Genomic DNA, 19,148 nt, shown 5'->3' with positions numbered 1-19,148 from the left:
AAGATACGTTAATTAGCTGCACTGCAGTAATCATTTCCCTTTGTATATGTATATCAGATCTTCATGTTGTATACTTGAACCGGGTACAAATGTTGTATTTTTCAAAAGTAAAACTAAACAAATCCCAGGCACGAGCACCCTGTATGAGCTGAGAAAAGGCTGGTGGTCACACTGGGCTTGTTTCCTGTTTGCAGAGACAGGGGCTGGCTTTGTCCCTCTCTAGACTCCTGTGAGCCACACACAACTCCAACCCCATGCCTCTGTGCACTCTTTTGAATCACTCCAGGGCTGGAAGCGCCTGGAAGGGGATGCTGTGAGGTATGAGCACCAGCACTCAGCATCAAGCACAGGGCTTCTCCTGCCACTTCTATTTGAGTACTTTTAATTGTTAATGCATTACTAATTGAGGAAGATTGAGCATATTTAATTGTTTTGATTAAAAAATGCTTCACCAGTGATAAACAAGAGTGGGGAAAAGGAATTCACAGGCAGAAGCCAGAGTGATTACAAGGAGAATGGCAGTGGAGGGCTGCCTGCTTCCAGTGACAGGGTAGGCTGATTACAGGGTGGGAGGAGGTGGTGCTGGAGAGCACCCACAGAGCCCTTATGCTCACACAGGGTCTGCACATCCTGCCATGTGCGGGGGGAGTGAAGTGAGGGTGGGGGGGATTCCAGTTCAATTTGAGCAGCACTGTTCAACTGCAAAGATTTGCCTTCTAAGGACACCAAGGTAGGGTTTCAGCCAGCAAGGGAAGGTCTGTGATTTAAGAATCATAGGATGTGAGAACTTCAAGCATCCTTGGACGCCTAGCCCACACTCCTTATTTTTAATTGAGATGTTCTCGGTTCATAGAGGTGAATTATCTTTGCCTAAGATCCTATAGGTAAGAGATGGTGGAGGTGAGATTCAAATTCAAGTCTGTTTCACTTAGAAGCCTGTGGTATTTCCATTAATTGCAGTTGTCACATCAAACTAGAGAATTCTGCTATCAGAGAGAAAAATTTTGTAAACATTGACTGTGTACCATCCCCATCACGATGTGTGTTAGGCAGTGTAGACACTGTGAATTAAATAGGAATATGATGTAAATCTGAATAAGGTCTTGTCCTTGAGAAGCTAGCAGGTTTGGGACAACATACTAAACAAAAGCTAAGGTGTATCCCTAGAGTTGCCTGTTTCAATATACGAGGGTGAGAAGTGAAGTCACTCACCAGAAGCTGTAGGGGAGGCCAAATCAGAGCTGTCTACAGAGGGCCCATGGGAAAGCAAGACCAGGAGGCTGGGGAGGGGGCTATAGGGTAAAGCGGGAGGGGGGAGGGGGTAGAGAAGGTCTTATGTAGTGCCCAAATCCAGGACTTGAAACTGGTATCAGAAGCCAAGACACAGAACCAGAGACTTCTTGCTTTCAGCAAGTAAAGAGCAGAAGAAGAGGAGAGAGAGAGCAGAGAAATGTCTGGAGCAATTGCATGCACTTGCCCAGATAGATGGGTGTGGGGCATGAGTGGACTGACTACACAGCTGAAGTTTGAAAAACACAGGAGTTAGGGGGCGCGGACCCTCCACCCAGTTGAAAATCGAAGTATAGGGGATCCCTGGGTGGCTCAGTGGTTTAGTGCCTGCCTTCGGCCCAGGGTGTGATCCTGGAGTCCCAGGATCGAGTCCCACATCAGGCTCCCTGCATGGAGCCTTCCTTTCCCTCTGTCTGCGTCTCTGCCTCTCTATGTGTATGTGTCTTTCAAGAATAAATAAATGAGATCTTAAAAAAAAAAAAAAAAGAAAATCCAAATATAACTTTTGACTCCCCCAAAATGTAGCTACTCTTGATGGGAGGCCTACAGTTAACATAAATGGTTGATAAAAACATATTTTGTGTTTTATATGTATTATATGCTATATTCTTAAAGTAAGCTAGAGAAAAGAAACTTATGGAAATCATAAGGAAAATACATTTACATACTGTATTTATTGAAAAAAATCATGTATAAGTGGATCTATACAGTTCAAATCCATGTTGTTCAAAGGTCAACTGTATTTATAGAACCAAACAGTGATCCACCATGGCTCCACCCCATCCCATCAGGCTGGACTCCTTTGATGTCAGCTTTGGACCCGTATCATACTGGCATTTGTTTTGAGAGTTTGATGTTTCCCAAACATGGCTACACAGTGAGATTGTCTGGAGTGCTTATTAAAAATACAGGTTCCCATGTCCCACCTATATCAGTTCTAATTCTGTATTTCTGTGTAATCAGCAATCTGTATTTAAACAGATAACCCAGATGATTCCTAGTCAGCACATCTGGGGCCAGATATTGGGTACCATGGTTCTATAGCAAGCTCTGGTGGCTCATCACAGAGCACTGGCCTCTGCCCTGTCTCAGTCAATGCCTTTGTCAATGCCTTGGATATGGACTTAGCAGCCAGGCTCATCACATCTACCCGTAAGAAGTAACTAGGAAAAGCCAAGGATCATTCAGATAAAGAATCAGGATTCAAAAAGCCCTCAAAAGGTTTGGAAGAAAAGACAGACCAAGCACGGCAAAATGAGGCTCAGTTGGGAAAGCTGTAACATCCTTCCCTGGGGAGAAAATACCATGTACAAGCATAATAGGGAATGGGCACAGTTTAGGAGAGCAAGAGAAAAGGCTGTAGGGTTTTGGACAACTTCCAGCTCAGGAAGACAATGAAGCCAGGTGAAAAACCAGGAAGAAATTATAATCAATAAAGTAAAGGAGGGGATAATCTCACTCTCTTTGTGTAGCTGAGAGAAACCTAGAGCCTGGCACAAAGTTCTGTAGTCTACATTTTAAAAAGGAAATAAGAAAATAAGACATTCACTCAACACTATTCAGCCTTAAAAGAGAAGGAAATCCTGCCATATGCAACAACATAGGTGAACCTTAGGACATTATTGTAAATGAAATAATCACAGAAGGACAAACATGCATGATTTCACTTATATGAAGTATATAAGATAGTCCAACTATCAGGTATAAGAATCATGGTTGGCAGCAGTTGGGAGAGGGTGAAGAAATTCAAAACCACATGCTTTGGGAATGTTTGAGGGGATGAGGGATGTTCACCTGAACAACAGAGGAAAGATCTCTCTTTAAGAGAGATCAGTGAAAAAAAAAATAATAAGAGAGATGAGTGGAACTAGATTCAGCTCTCTCCAGAGGGTTGTCTTGAGGAAGAGGAATTAGGCTTATTTGTGTAGCTGCATGGGCAAGATTTAGGAGCAAAATGGCAAAAGCTACAGGAAAATAGATTTAAGCTCAACATAAGGTAAATCACCAAGATGGCCACAGGCCAAGGAAATTTGAGTTGTCTCATAAGGCAGTGAGCTCCCCATACTGAGAGGGTACCAAGCTGAGGCTATTTGCCTGTATGGAGCACAGTAGAAGGGTTTGAAGAATTGACCAGTAGTCTTTTAAGGTTGCTTCTAAAGCCATGATTCTGAAACTTTGCTCTCAGTGAGTTCACAGGCAAGTGTGAAGAACCGGAAGGGCATGATTACTACTCAGTGTGATGAGAGCTGTGAATGAGGCCAGCAGAGGGGACTCTTCCTTGGGGGTCAAAGGATATGGAGGCAAGTCTGAAAGGATGAGTAGAAATCAGCCAGACAAGCAGAGACATTGAGAGCAGAGGGATGCCATGTGGAGGCCTTGCATCCCTAGCAGCAAGATTCTGCTCAGAAAAGCCAACCTGACCTAAACTCAAGAATAGAAAAGAGAGATGCCAATCAGTGTAAGAAGTACTGGGAGCCCCTGGGCTCATTCCCACTCTAGTCTGCACCTGAGGAGAGCTGTTGTGATGCCCACCTAGCAGACCAGGAGCCCAGAAGACATGTCTCTGGCCACCATGTCTACGGCTTCTTTCCCACCTGGTCTTGTCTGTGGTACAGGTGTTAGAGCTGTTCTCCTGCCTCTTTGGAGAGGCTGCATCAATGTGGTGGGGAGGCAGAACCAGGCAGCTTGACTTCCAAGGTGCCAGAGCGCAGCAAGTCTGTCACTTCTCAGATGAAAAGCATCAGGTGGAAAACAGCAGGTGTAATACATTATTTATCTCTTTGCAACAAACAAATGCCATTCAGGTTGCTGTGATCTATCTGCTATGTTGGCTTTGCTACATTGGTTGCCCCCAAAGACAGGCTCAGAAGGACAGGGAGGACTCATAAAATCTATTTCATGCCATGATATTGGAAAAGATGATTATTTAGCTGGGAAGTGTAGGCTACTGTTTATGCATTGAGATTCATGCTCCTTCCCAACCACCTAGGAATAATAGTATAAGTACCTCTGTGCCTTTCAGATGCTGTTTCCTCTCCCAGTCAGCTCTAGAAAGCCTTTCTTCTCTCCCAAGGGCCCAACTCTGTGTCCCCCACGGTATCTCTGCGCTTCCCTCCAGCATAGTATTCAGCATACCCTATTGTCAGTTTCTTGGTCTATTCTTCCAATTCAGCAATTGTCGGTTTCTTGGTCTATTCTTCCAATTATACTGCAAACTTATAAAATCGTCTCTTGGGTTTACGGGTCTTGGCACAGAGCCTGGCATGTGACAAGCCCCCAGGAGTGCTCAGGGATGGGCTGATTCCAACCAATCTAGACAATACCTCTAAATGTTTTTGATAGTCTCAGATCTCCTTTTGGTTGATGATGCAAATCACATCTTTGTAATACCTCACAATGGATTAAGCGATGATATTTTATAAACCTTCATCTTCATTATCTCATTGGAGGCTCACAACAATCTTAGGGAGCCAGGAGGATTTATCCATTTTGCAGGCTCAATGGCTAAGAAAAGCAGTAATTGTGGTCAAGAATGTGAACTCTCGAGTCAGAGTTTTACATTCACATTCACTATTTGTGGAAGTTACCTGAACCTCTTTGGGCCTTATTTTCCCCATTGGTAAAATGGCAGTGATAGTTTCCACACACGAGTCTCTAAAACCAGCATCTGACACAATTAAGTGTTCGACAAATCTTAGCTACTATTAAGTTGCTTGCCCCAAATTGCGGTTGCTTGCCCAAAATGCAGTGCATGCTTCGTTTCATTACCTCAGTGTTAACAGTGCAGAGAAATGTTCCTCATGTGGCACAAGTAGCAGTAGCCTTACCAAGTCCCCGGTTCCATGATCACCTCATTCTACAAAGTGGCTCAGAGAAAGGAATCCATGCTCCCAACAGGCAGCATTGGGACTGCAACCTCAGATGTCCCTCCTGACTGATAACAAGTATCTTCAGGGACTCTGGTTCTTCTAGATGATTTTGGAGATATATATATATATATATATACACACACACACAAGAGGCAGTATAGCTGAGGGGGCTGATGTGGCCATGATAAGAGTCAGTTATAGCAGAGATTTTCAGTCCTTCTAGAATGAAGACTGCTTGAACTATAATTCACCTTTGCGCACCTACTGTCTGGGCAAATTATTTAACCTCTGTGTGCCACAGTATTCTCATCTGTAAGGTGGGGGCTCTCCTGGTGTCTGCCTTGTAGGGCTGTCTGTGGTGCTAAAGTGATTTGAGCTGTACCGTGTGCAATGCTGGGGATGATGCCTGGCTCAGACCCAGCAATAACAGTCAAATATTACTATTATTACTATTGCTGTGAATGCTACAGCGTACAAAGACTGGGCTGGTTGTCCCTGCTACTGAACTTGGAAAATCAGAGAAGGGTGGAGACTGAGGAGTTTGTCAAAACAGGTTTTCTTAATCCGCATTCTGCAGTTTATATTGTTAGGCTACGAATGAGTGAAGATTAAGAGAAAAGCCATATCTGATAAGGACCTATTATATGCTAGGCAAAACTTTCCCATGGGTCATCTCATTTCATATTCACACATTTCTCCACAGCAGGTGCAATCATTCTCGTTTTTAAGCCAAGTAAACAGAAGCTTAGATAGTTTGAGTCACTTGCCTAAAATTATACAATAAGTAAATAGTAGAACTAGGATTGAACCAAGGTCTGTGTCCAAAGCCCATTTTGTCCATGCCATATTATGTTACCTACAGGAGAGAGCTAAGGGTGGCACTGGGGGTAATTTTGACATCATGCCTTTTTCCCCTTTAAGGCTTGGGCTGTTTCAGTGACAGAGGTAGAAATGCAAAATTAGGACAAGATCAGGAGTATGGTGCTGAGAGTGTCTCAGTTCCAAGTGTATGCAAATGACTTAGGGGGGATGGGGACAAAGCCAAGACACCAGGAGTCTGTCAGTCAATCAATACCATCCATCACCGTGAAGCCTGGTTGTCATGGTAACTGGGGATAAAGCCTGGAGCCTGTTAGAATCTAGTGCCTGTCTGTTCAGGGTGACTGGTTGGTTAGCAGGCACAGCAAAAGACCCTCTGGGCCAGCCCAGACTGTTGAGCCATAAATATAAGACCCTTCACATTCAGATTCCTGCCCACCCTACCCTCCGCCCTATCCAATCCAGCCCAGACTTTTTAGGACTCTACCCTGACACTACAGAGTGTAGGAAAGTTCCAGAGGAGGCCGAACATAGATGGGCTTGGATTCTGAACCTCTCTTGCTAGAAAGACACAGAGCCTTTGCTATAGATCAGCCTCAGCCTATGGGCAAGCCTCTGGGAACACATCATCAACAAGATGCATGATGGAAGTAGACAGTAAAGTGTGATAGATCGAACTAAATCCCTAGTCCCCTGAAGCACCTAGGAAGTCTCCCAGGCCATGGAGACTGGAAGGGTCCTATCTAAGCATAGATTAAGAATGGATAAGCAGTAGCCAGGTGAAGAAGAAAGGGTACGGTTAGGGAAACAGAAATCCAGATAGAAGAAATAGCCTGTTTCTTCTTATAAAGCCCCAGGGGGAAATGGAGTATGATTAAGTTGAGGGACCAGCAAATAGCTCAGTACAGCATAGCCCATAGCTGAGTCATGGGGCTGCAGGGCTGAGTGGGGCCAGAGCATGCTCCCTTGAACACTGGCCATCTCCAGGGGCAGGAACCCTCCTGTGCTCAATGGTCACCTTTGCATGGCTCCAGCAGCTTACCATTCTGCAACTTGTCATCCTCTCTGTGGCTCCCTGGAGGCCAACACTGACTGCATTTCCACCTACTAATGCCATCACTCTTCCTGCCATAACTCAGCCGCAGGATTGCTCTCCTTAATGCACTGGCCTCAGGGGCAAGCCCTCCACAACAGTGTGGCCTTTGGGTGAACCTGGACTCTTGTCTCCTAACACTCACCCACTCTCATGAGACTCCCTCCACCTAAAAAAGCCCTAGCTCCCTTCTCCGTTAGGCAAGCTCCTACTTCTAATTTTTGGAAGTTCAGGTTTGGATATCTTTGCAGTCTAGAAAAGGGGAGGGGCAGAAGGGGTGGGTTTATTTCTATTTGAGCATTTTCACATTGTATAATTCTTGGTGCCCAACTAACTGCATATTTCTCCAGGGCATGGAGCTGTGTGTTTCATCTCTTTGTCCCTGGAAATCATGGGTTCTCATTGACTGGTTGAGTGGTTGGGAGGATAAATGGAGGGATGGGTGGGTGGATGCAGATTAGATTAGAAGGATTCTCTCTAGAGATTATTGTTTGCTGCCTCTTAATTAGGGTAACAAGGAAAAAAAAATGTTGTTTTCTACTCAATACCTTCCTGAAAGGGAATTATAAGCAAACAACAACAATAATCTATAAATGTGATGGAAAATATGAGAATTTGAGGGACTTAAATAACACGTTCATCCCACCCCAGTCACTCCCCACGTACAGCTTAGTTATTTGGGCTGCCTTTGTCTCATTCTCTAAATGGAATAAAAAATGCACAGCCCAGGGGCCCTCATTCCCCCATTCTACTGCTTCTGACAGACATCACTAATTGATCACAGCACTGTCAGGCTCAGCCCCTGTCCTGTGTCATAATCCGCTGGCATTTGCTATTGAAACCAGCTGCCATTACTGGCCTAGACACTTTTTCTGTCTGTCAAGGCTCTGAGGTCCACTTCTTTGAGTGCTGCGATTGCCAGCACACCATCCTTTTTCCCAGCTCTGTCACTGTACCTAAGCTTCAGAACAGACAATCACAAGCTGGGCGATTTAAGGCTTAACAATTCTCCCAATAACAGTTCCTAATCAGCCGGCCAAACTGACCCCAAACTGCATTTAGGAAAGAGTATTGAGCATAATACTCCATTAGTTATTTTTAAAACCTGATTTAACCACTTTCAAAGATATTGCAAACTGTTTGATGTTTTTTTTTTGAAGGAAGAAAAGTGAAAAAATAAAAATACAAAGGTAAATGAAATAAAATATCCAGATAGACTCCAAGAAGCATGGAGCTGGGAATAAGAATCCTTGTGTCAGACCTCACCCTGCTCCTAGCCAGCGGTTTCACCTTGGACATGGCATTCTACCTTTTAGTACCTGGTTTTTCCTGTTTGTAAAATGGGAACAGCCATAAAACAGCTCAAAGCATTGCTGAGAGGCTTGAGTGAGAGGATATTCATGGAGGCACTCAGTGTTGCCTGCCACAGACTCAGTTAGAAGCCAGGGAACATTCCATCTTTCATTGCCATTTGGATAAACTATTTCATTGGATGAGACTTTCCAGCCTTTCTTAGCAGTGATTACTTCACCTCCCTCCAGCTTTTTACCTTGTCTGCCTTCCTGTGATTGTTAATTTTATGGGCCAATTTGACTGGGCCACAGCTGTGTCCAGATATTTGGTCAAACATTATTCTGGATGTTTCTGGGAAAGTATTTTTGGATGAGATCAACATTTAAATCAATAGAGTAAAGCATTCATCTTTCGATGGACACCGAGGTGTCCATCGAAAGATGAATGCTTTAAGAAGATGTGGTTTATGTATGCAATGGAATATTACTCAGCCATCAGAAATGACAAATACCCACCATTTGCTTCAACGTGGATGGAACTGGAGGGTATTATGCTGAGTGAAGTAAGTCAATCGGAGAAGGACAAACATTATATGTTCTCATTCATTTGGGGAATATAAATAATAGTGAAAGGGAATAGAAGGGAAGGGAGAAGAAATGGGTAGGAAATATCAGAAAGGGAGACAGAACATAAAGACTCCTAACTCTGGGAAACGATCTAGGGGTGGTGGAAAGGGAGGAGGGCGGGGGGTGGAGGTGAATGGGTGACGGGCACTGAGGTGGGCACTTGACAGGATGAGCACTGGGTGTTATTCTGTATGTTGGCAAATTGAACACCAATAAAAAATAAATTTATTATTAAAAAAAATAGAGTAAAGCAGATTGTTCTCCGTAATGTGGGTGGGCCTCATCCAATCAGTAGCCATCCCAAATAGAACAAAAATGCTGATCTTCTCCTGAGTAAGAAAGGACTCTTGCTGTCTGCCTGCCTTCAAGCTGGGACTTCAGCTTTCTTCCTGCCTTTGACCCACACTGAAACATCAGCCCCTCCTGGGTCGCAAGCCTGCCAACTTCAGATCTGGGGACTTGTCAGACTCCATAATTGGGTGAATCAGTTCCTTATAATAAATCTTTATATCTTATTGGTTCTCTGAAACCAGTTAGTTAGAACCCCAACTGATATATCTCCCAATGCTTTCATTATGGCCACTGATATTTTCCTCTATTTAAAGTAATAAAATATGCATGTATAGTCAATGGAACACACTAGATGGTATTTTTAATATTTTTTTACTATGCTGAAAACTGAGCAATACACTTTACTCCATGATTCAGCCCACATACATCCAGATAAAATAAGTTTTAATACTTCATCATACTTTAATGCACTCTGATATTTTCCACCCTATTTCCCTTTATTTTGTTTTGTTGAATGCTGATAATGACTCACCAGCTTTCTTTTTTTTTTAAGATTTTATTTATTTATTTATGAGAGACACAGAGAGAGAGAGAGAGAGCCAGAGACATAGGCAGAGGGAAAAGCAGGCTCCATGTGGGGAGCTGGATGTAGGACTTGGTCCCAGGGCTCTGGGATCTTGACCTGAGCCAAAGGCAGATGCTCAACCACTGAGCCACCCAGGCGTCCCCCCACTAACTTTCTTTTACAATCTACTAATGGGCTATGTATGACCTGCAGTTTGAAAAATCCTAGACAAAACATCTCTGAGACATTATAGCATGTCAGTTAATATGACAGGTTCCTGAGTTTGATCCCTGGCTCCACCAGTTAATGGTACCATGACCTTGGGCCAAGTTATTTAACATCACTGAGCTGCAGTTCTTAATTTGTAAATTGGGGATTATAGTATCTTCTTCACAGGTCTTTCTTGAGGATTAAATGAGATAGTATGTTTAAAGTGTTTAACTCAGAGTCCACCACATAGTAAAATGCTCAGTAAATGTTGACCATCTTGCCACCTCTGCTAGAGGCTAAGCCTCTGATATATGGTATCAGAATAAATAAGAGAGTATATGAGGAAATATTGGGAGGGATAAATACTTGGGCAATATACAAACTCTATACCAGAAGATGTTGATTCAATACTAACTGAATCATGTTGAGTGATTTCCTTAGGCTCTTTGTACCTCAGCTTTCTCTCTATAAAATTGGGGAAAATACTAATTCACCTCCTCATAAAGTAATTTGAAGATTATCTGGAATATTAGATGTGACTATATTATACTTTACCAATATTGGGAGTTATTATGTGTAAGTATATTTATTAAAACCAAATATTTCAGTTAGCTCTAAGTGCAGTGAATTTTAAAAATTAATTCTTTTTAGGTAGTAATCAATTTGATTGTCCACAGGATATATCATTGCTGACTGTAAGTAGATGATTATGACAAAGAGAAATCCCATTACCTTTTATGTACCCTTGATGAGAGGAACCATGTTGGTATCTAAACAATGTGTACTGTGTTTATGTGCTTAATAAATGTTTGTTGAGTGAAAAGCTGAAGGAATGAGTAAGTAAAGGAAGGGAAAGAGAAGGAAGGAAGGGAATGTGGAATTACAATTGACATCAACTTTAATGAGTTTTAGTTGTTTCTGTGGCTTTTTCTACCCTGTAAGTTAGGTGGTAGACCAGCTGGTCCAGGGACCCTTGCTGGAAGGTGATGATCAATGACGGAGAGAATGTACTGTGCTCTTGCTGGAAGGGTCTTTCCCAGGGTCACTTATCTGGCATCCATCAAGGGGAGGAATGATGGAACACAGGCCCTGATTTGGGCAGAGTTGTTAACACTTTGAAAGATAGTGATGAGAATTCAAAGTGACCTTGATGAATGGGAGAAGCAGTCCCTCCAAAACTGGATGAAGTTCCAGGGACAGAAATGAATGACCTTGATCAAAAAAATAGGCAGGTGAGGGAGAAGGCATGATTGCTGAGGCTCCAAGTCTACAGCAAAAGCACTGGCCACTGCAGGCTGGACACAGTGATAATGATTTCCTTTCCATTTGAACAGTGTTTCAGAGCTGACCAATTGCAGAGAACGACGAGATAGGTTATCTTGTTATCCTTACTTTACAGATGAGAGGGCAGTTAACATTATAGAGTTAATAACTGAAAAGCTGGGAATAAAATAAAGCATGTGGTAATAATAAAAAACCCATCACAGTATAGCAGCAACAGGTCACATTTTTTTAACTCTTACTATATGCCAGGCCCTGGGCCATGTGCTCACATAGTTTCATTTCATATTCACAAGAATCCTGTGAAGTATGTACTATCATTGCCTCATCTAGAAGAACAGAAAACTGAGGCATGAGGAGGATAACTAATATGCCTGAAGGTCACTTGGCTAATAAATGGTGGAGGTGAGATTTGAATTCAAGCACTCTGACTCAGAACCTTTTTCAGTAATTAATATTTATTGGGTGCTTGTTAGATATTTTCTGTGGATATGTTCACTCATTCCTCATAACTTCTCTGCGAGATGAATGCCATTAATACTTCCAGCTTACCAAGCTAAGAAACTGAGACTTAAAATGATTAAATAAGCTGCTCATGATCATACAGCTGGTAAGTGAGAGAACCCATGTGTTCAACCACTGTGCTACACTACGATTAGCCTGAATCAAGGGGGACAATATCTGACCACTTACCACCAAAGATGTGGTTGGAATTATTCTCAAACACACAAACCTTGGTTATCATTCCAATATGGGCCTTGAAAGGTTGAGGTTTAGGGAAATTAAGTACCCTTGATCACAAAGTCATGCACTACTGGCTGGTAGAACCAAGATATACACCCAGATGTGTAGACATGTCTGACTCCCAAGTTTAGGTTCCTTGTTACCATGTCACTAGCATATGTTTTCCTTCTATAGTCCTTGATCACGTGCCCTTACAACCTACTGACCCCACGTACAACCGCAATCCATAATAGTAACTGCTGGTTGGACAGTGTTTTACTTATCACAACACTTTTAAAAAATATTATCTTGGGGGATCCCTGGGTGGCGCAGCGGTTTGGCGCCTGCCTTTGGCCCAAGGCGCGATCCTGGAGACCCGGGATCGAATCCCACGTCGGGCTCCCGGTGCATGAAGCCTGCTTCTCCCTCTGCCTGTGTCTCTGCCTCTCTCTCTCTCTCTTTCTCTCTCTGTGTGACTATCATAAATAAATAAAAATTAAAAAAAAATATATTATCTTGGGACGCCTGGGTGGCTCAGCATTTGAGCATCTGCCTTTGGCTCAGGGCATGATCCCAGAGTCCCAGGATCTAGTCCCACATCAGGCTCCCTGCATGGAGCCTTCATCTCCCTCTGCCTGTGTCTCTGCCTCTCTCTCTCTCTCTCTCGTTCTCTCCCTCCATCTCTCATGAATAAATAAGTAAAATCTTTTAAAAAATGATTAATAAAAATATTATCTTGGGTAATTCTTCAAACAGCCTTTAGAAGTGGTTTATTGTCCATATATTAGTGATGGGAAAATAGACTCAGAGACATAAAGTATTAGCTTTTAGATGGCAGTGCCTACATGGAAAGCGAAGATATCTCAATTGGAAAAAATATTTTTACTATCACACTGCCTGCTGGCTTTTATGGGGCCAGACAGTGGTGCTGGTTTCCTTCACAAGCAAAGCAGCAATAGAAGTCATTTTCTATAATGTTTTTGCAGAGTCCTTTCAATATGGCCAAAATCCATATAGTCATGAACCTTTAGAGAACCTTTAGGGCCATTCATTTACTTTCTATTCCATGCATAGTTTTCATTACAGCTTCCCTGGTAAAGGTATCCAATCAGATTTACTTAGGTTCTTAGATTTGGATAGGAAACTCTATTTCCTATTATGTTTTGAGAGACAAAAGACACAGAAGCTGAAACAGATGTGTCAGGACCTATCTACATTAGTCACAAAACAGGAGTCCAGAGCAGACCACTACCATCTTTGTCCCAAAGATATTTATGGAATATCCACTAACTTCTGATACTCTTCTCATGTAACACATCAACATGGATGGAGGGAACCGGCAGAGAAAACATAGAATAACCTGGTAAGCAATAGTTGTGGGAATGGAGAGGAAGGCCCAGAGTGCACATACTAGGGAGATGACTAATGAGACATTTGAGAAGAGAGTAAGAAGTCATAATTATTCCCAGGTTGTGAGTCTGGACAAAGGCAGTTGGATAAAAGGGAAATAAGTCTGAACTATAATTCAGAGTAACTCGTGTATTTTTCACTTACTTGTGATAGAGCTTTTAGCCTCAGTTCCTTATCTGTAGAAGTAAGAAAACCTCTCTTCTTGCACAAATATTTGGAAGATTAAAAAGATACACAAACAGCCAGCAGATATAAAAAGATGCTGGACATCAATAATCAGGGAAATGCAAATCAAAACCACAGTGAGATATCACCTCACAACTGTTCAGATATCTATTATCAAAAAGATAAGCGATCACAAATACTAATGAGGATGTGGAATTAAGGGAACCCTGTGTAGGACACCTGGGTGGCTCAGTTGGTTAAGCATCTCCCTTCAGCTCAGTTCATGATCTTGGGGTCCTGGGATTGAGCCCTGCATTCCCCATTGCTCAGTGAGGAATCTGCTTCTCCCTCTACCTCTCCTCCCTCCGCATATCACTCCCCTGCTATCGTGCATGGGCTCTCTCTCTCTCTCTCTCTTCCCCTCTCTCACAAATAAATAAAATCTTTTTAAAAGGGCAGCCTGGGTGGTTCAGCAGTTTAGCTCCACCTTCGGCCCAGGGTGTGATCCTGGAGACCCCGGGTCAAGTCCTGAGTTGGGCTCCCTGCATGGAGCCTGCTTCCCCCTCTGCATGTGTCTCTGCCTCTGTCTCTGTCTGTCTCTCATGAATAAATATATTTTAAAAATCTTTTTTTTTTTAAAAAAAGAAGGGAATCCTGTGTGCTGTGTGTGAATGTAAACTTGTACAGCCACGATGGAAAACAGAATGGAGATGCCTCAGTTAAAAATAGAACTACGTATATGACCCAGCAATCTGACTTTTGTGACTATGTCAGAAGGAAATGAAATCATTATCTAGAAAAGATATCTATACTAACATTTTCACAGCAGCATTATGCATATTAGCCTAAGTATGGAAACTGTGTAAGTAAAACAGATCAATGAATAAAGAAAATGTGGTACAGATAAACAATGGAATATTATTCAGCCTTTAAAAAGGAGATCCTGTCATTTGTGACAACATAGATGAACCTGGAAGGAATTATGGTAAGTGAAATAAGGCAGACATAGACAAATGCTGCATAATGAAACCAAAAAAAAAATCAACTTCATAGAAACAGAGATCAGAAAAGTGATTATAAGGACTGAGGGTGGGAAAAATAGGGAGTTGTTGAAAGGATAAAAACTTTCAGTTATAAGATGGATAAGTTCTGATATATAACATGGTGACTGTATTATATAATTAAAATTTGCTAAGAGAATACAACTTAATTGTTCTCACCAAAAAAATAGGTAAATATGCAAAAACAGTGTGGAGTTTATTCAAAAAATTAAAAATAGTTACCATATGAGCCAGCAATTCCACAACTGAGTATCTACACAAAGAAAATGAAAATACTAATTTAAAAAGACATAGAGACCCTGATGTCTTTTTGATAATAGCCCTTCTGACAGCTATAAGGTGATATCTCATTAGGGTTTGGTTTGCATTTCCCTAATAATTAGTGATGTTGAGAATCTTTTCTTGTGCCTGTTCGTCATCTCTATGTCTTCTCTGGAAAAATGTCTTCATTTTTTTTCTGCCCACTAATTTTTCTTAAGATTTTATTTATTTATGACAGACACACACACAGAGGCAGAGACATAGGCAGAGAGAGAAGTAGGCTCCCTGTGGCGAACCTAATGTGGGACTCGATCCTGGCATCCCGGGATCACACCCTGAACCAAAGGCAGATGCTCAACCACTGAGCCACCCTGGTGTCCCTTTCTGCCCACTTTTATTTGGATTGCTTATTTTCTCATTCTTAAGTTGTATGAGTTCTTTATATATTTTGGGTATTAACTCCTTATCCAGATATATCATTTGCAAATTTCTTCTCCCAGTCAGTATATTGTCTTTTCATATTGTCAAGGTTTTCTTTCACTGAGCCAAAGCTTTTTAGTTTGGCCTCATGCCAATTGTTCATTTTTGCATTTGTTTCCCTTGCCTTTGGAATCAGATCCAAAAAATTGCCAAGACCAGTTGCTTGCTGCCTATGTCTTTTTCTAGGAGTCTTATGGTTCAGGTCTTACATTCAAGCCTTTAACTATTTGCGTTGATTTTTGTGTATAGTATAAAATAGTGGTCCAGTTTCATTCTTTTGCATATAACTGTCCAGCTTTCCCAACACTGTTTATTGAAGAGACTTTTCTTTCTCCATTGAATATTCTTGCCTCCTCTTTCATAAATTAATTGTCCATGTATGTGTGGGTTTATTTCTGGGCTCTATTCTGTTCCATTGGTCAGTATGTTAGTTTTTATGCCAATACCATACTGTTTTGTTGACTACCACTTTGTAGTATAGTTCAAAACTAGGGAGTGCGATACCTTCAGCTTTGTTCTTATTTCTCAAGAATGTTTTGACATTTGATATCTTTGTGGTTCTGCATAATTTTTAGAACTATTTGCTCTAGTTCTCTGAAAAAAAAATGTTATTGGAATTTTGATAGGGACTGCATTGTATCTGTAGATTGCTTCAGGTAGTATAGACATTTTAACAATATTCTTTCAGTCCATGAGCACAGAATATCTTTCCATTTACTGGTATCTTCTTTTCTTTAATCAATGTCCTACTATTTCAGAGACTTTTACAAGACCTGTACACTGAAAACTGTAAGACATCCTTTTATTTTTGATGCATGTTTTCATGCTGTCTTTGAGGGAGAAGCATTTTATCTAAAGGGACACATTAGAAGAAATCAGCCTTGTGCGTCCTCTGGGGTGAACCCAGAGAGCATCTGAGGCAAATCCAAGGACAAAAGATTCTTCCAGGGCAAACCAGCCAGTGTGTTCACTTAATCATTCCATACCAAGCTCAGCTCTTTGAGGACATGAACATACACAACATGGGGTGTTTCTTAGAAACAAGCACTTTATAGAATATAAATATTATTATTTGATATGGATCAAAGATACAAAGAAAGAGATAGTAACAAAGAGGAAGGACAGAAAGAAAGAGAAAGAAAGGCACCAAAGAGAAAGGGAGAGACAGAGGATGACAGAGACAAAGAAGGAACTAGACAAATATCAAACATGGCAAGAAGAGCGTGCATGATTCGATTTGTCAAAGGGAAAGAAGGTAGATATTTTTGTTCTTTGTAGGTTAATATGTAAATGGAATTCTGATTTATTAGCGGTCTCCAGCAGATGAGGTGATGATTAGCACATTTCCATATTTATAGAAAAGCAACACTAACTTTCCGGATTTATAGAAAATCAGCTCTTCACAAATAGCAAATTGTGCTATTATCGACATATGGTTTTCTATAAACAGAGCTGAGGTAATTATCCCTGGGACAATTTGTTGGTGGGCTCCTTTTGAATATTAACCACATTGGAAGCCCATTTCTGCCTCACAGATTTTAAAGAGGAGGGGCCATGAGACACCCCAGACAATTAATTAGTAATCCAACACCAAAGACAGAACCCAAATGAAAGGCTCTACCCAGGACCACATGGTGGAAAGACCATAGGTCCAGGGCTCTGACGCCAGCTTCCTGCAGTCCTGGGCAAAGTAATTAACCTCCCCGAGGAGCCTCAGCATTTATGGGATAAAACTGGGATAGTACCAGCCACCAAGTGTTGTCAAGAAAACTAAATGAGAATGTACACAAGAGTACCTGGAACCTAGTAGGTCCTCAACAAATGTTAACTGTGTTTCCTTCTTTGCATTTTTTGATGATTCTAAAAAGACCCACTTGAATTAGTTTCTCAAACTCCTTTTTTATATTGATCTATTGTAAACTATTTGTTTTGTATCATGATTCCATACATGTATGTATGTCTTTATTTAACTGGAAAAAATTTCTTGAAGCAATAACTTCTATTCACTACCTCTAATCCTCTGTGATTTTTCTATTCTCTCCTTTGTTGCTATTATTTAAAAAGTTGTTTGTGATCCATACATTGATTTTAAGGCCTGCTATTAGGAAGGCAGTACTCTGCTGCAAGAGGATGGGGACCATATTTAGATTTGCTCACCATTGTATCTGTAGCACAGACACATAATAGATAGCCAAGAGATATTTGAATTATAAAAGAATAAATACATGGATAGATGGATGAATTAATGAATGACTCTAACCAGGAATCTAAATTAATGCCCTCTTTCAAACTCCATGTCTTGTTTTACATACTACGTACTAAGAGCTGTGCTGAGTACTAAAGAGATAAAGAAGTGTCAGACATAATCTTTGCTTTCAAAGATCTTGCTATCTTTATGAGAAAAATATTATAATTTGGAAAATTATCTTTTGAAGACTAAATAGTGTGAGGTTTATATGAAGGTGCTGAGGGAAAGAAATGGACATTCTGAGCTGGTGCAGTCCGGGAAACTTCTTGAAACTGGGAATTTGAATTTAGCTTTGAAATATGGAGAGATCTCTTAGCCTTTTACTCACTCATTGATTAGGTCGGTGATTCTCAAACTGTAGTGAGCATCAGAATTACCTGGAGGGCTTGTTAAAATACAGACTGCTGGGTCCTCTACCAGTTTCTGATTTAATAGGGATGGGAGCCTGAGAATTTACATTTCTAACAGGTTCCCAGGTGACGCTGATGCTGCAGTTAGAATCCACCCTTCAAGAATCACTGTTCTAGCCATTCAGACTGAGACCATGATGGCTGTTGATACTGTGTTAAGGAGTTTCGCTATTCAGGATTTTAGGAAAAGAAGTGATAATGTTTTTTATTTTTTATTTTATGTATTTTTATTTGTTTATTTATTATTACATTTTTTAAATTTTAATTCAATCTGCCAACATGTGGTATAACATCCAGTGCTCATCCCATTCAGTGCCTTTCTCAGTGATATCATTGTATCTGTACAATGAAAGATCATTCTGGAAGCAGTTGTTGAGAATGGATTGCAGAGGTGAGCCTTCCCCTAGAGACCATTTATTTTTTTAATATTTTATATATTTATTTATGAGAGACACAGAAAGAGAGAGGCAGAGGCAGAGTGAGAAGCAGCCTCCATGCAGGGAGCCCAATATGGGACTTGATCCTGTGGCTCCAGGATCAGCCCTGAGTGGAAGGCAGACGCTTAACTGCTGAGCCACCAATGCGTCCCCCTAGAGACCATTTAGAAGCCAATGCAGTGATAAGTGACAGGTGAGAACCCAGCCTACCACTGGATGGGTGGAGGAGATGGTTTGGGGGGAGGGTGGCAGGGATGAAGGCTAGTCCAGAGCCAGAATTGAAGGTTCTCTGAGATCTGCAGGGGTAAACGAGAGGAGGAATCTGGGATGACTCCAGGTTTCTAGCATCACTGACTGATTATATGGCAGTTACATTAACCAAGGATCTATATTTATAACAAGTTTTAACACTTTTAAAAGATTATTCATGAGAGACATTGAAGGAGAGACAAAGACACAGGCAGAGGGTGAATCAGGCTTCCTGTGGGGAAGACAATGTGGGACTTGATCCCAGGACCCTAGGGTCACACCCTGAGCCAAAGGCAGATGCTCAGCCCCTGAGCCACCCAGGCATCCCCAAGGTTTAACATTGTAAATAGCAAAATCCCAAATATTA

General features: G+C 41.5%; 1 protein-coding gene across 3 annotated transcripts in view; it reads right to left on the bottom strand.

Annotated features, from left to right (window-relative positions):
- C8A (complement C8 alpha chain) overlaps positions 1 to 19,148 on the bottom strand; it is a 65,313-nt gene that overhangs the window by 12,219 nt on the left and 33,946 nt on the right. The gene's annotated exons all lie outside the window — the stretch shown is intronic.

The sequence above is a fragment of the Canis aureus genome, chromosome 3, assembly GCF_053574225.1.
Source record: "Canis aureus isolate CA01 chromosome 3, VMU_Caureus_v.1.0, whole genome shotgun sequence".
NCBI classification, from domain to species: domain Eukaryota; kingdom Metazoa; phylum Chordata; class Mammalia; order Carnivora; family Canidae; genus Canis; species Canis aureus.
This window is presented reverse-complemented; position numbering and strand designations above follow the sequence as displayed.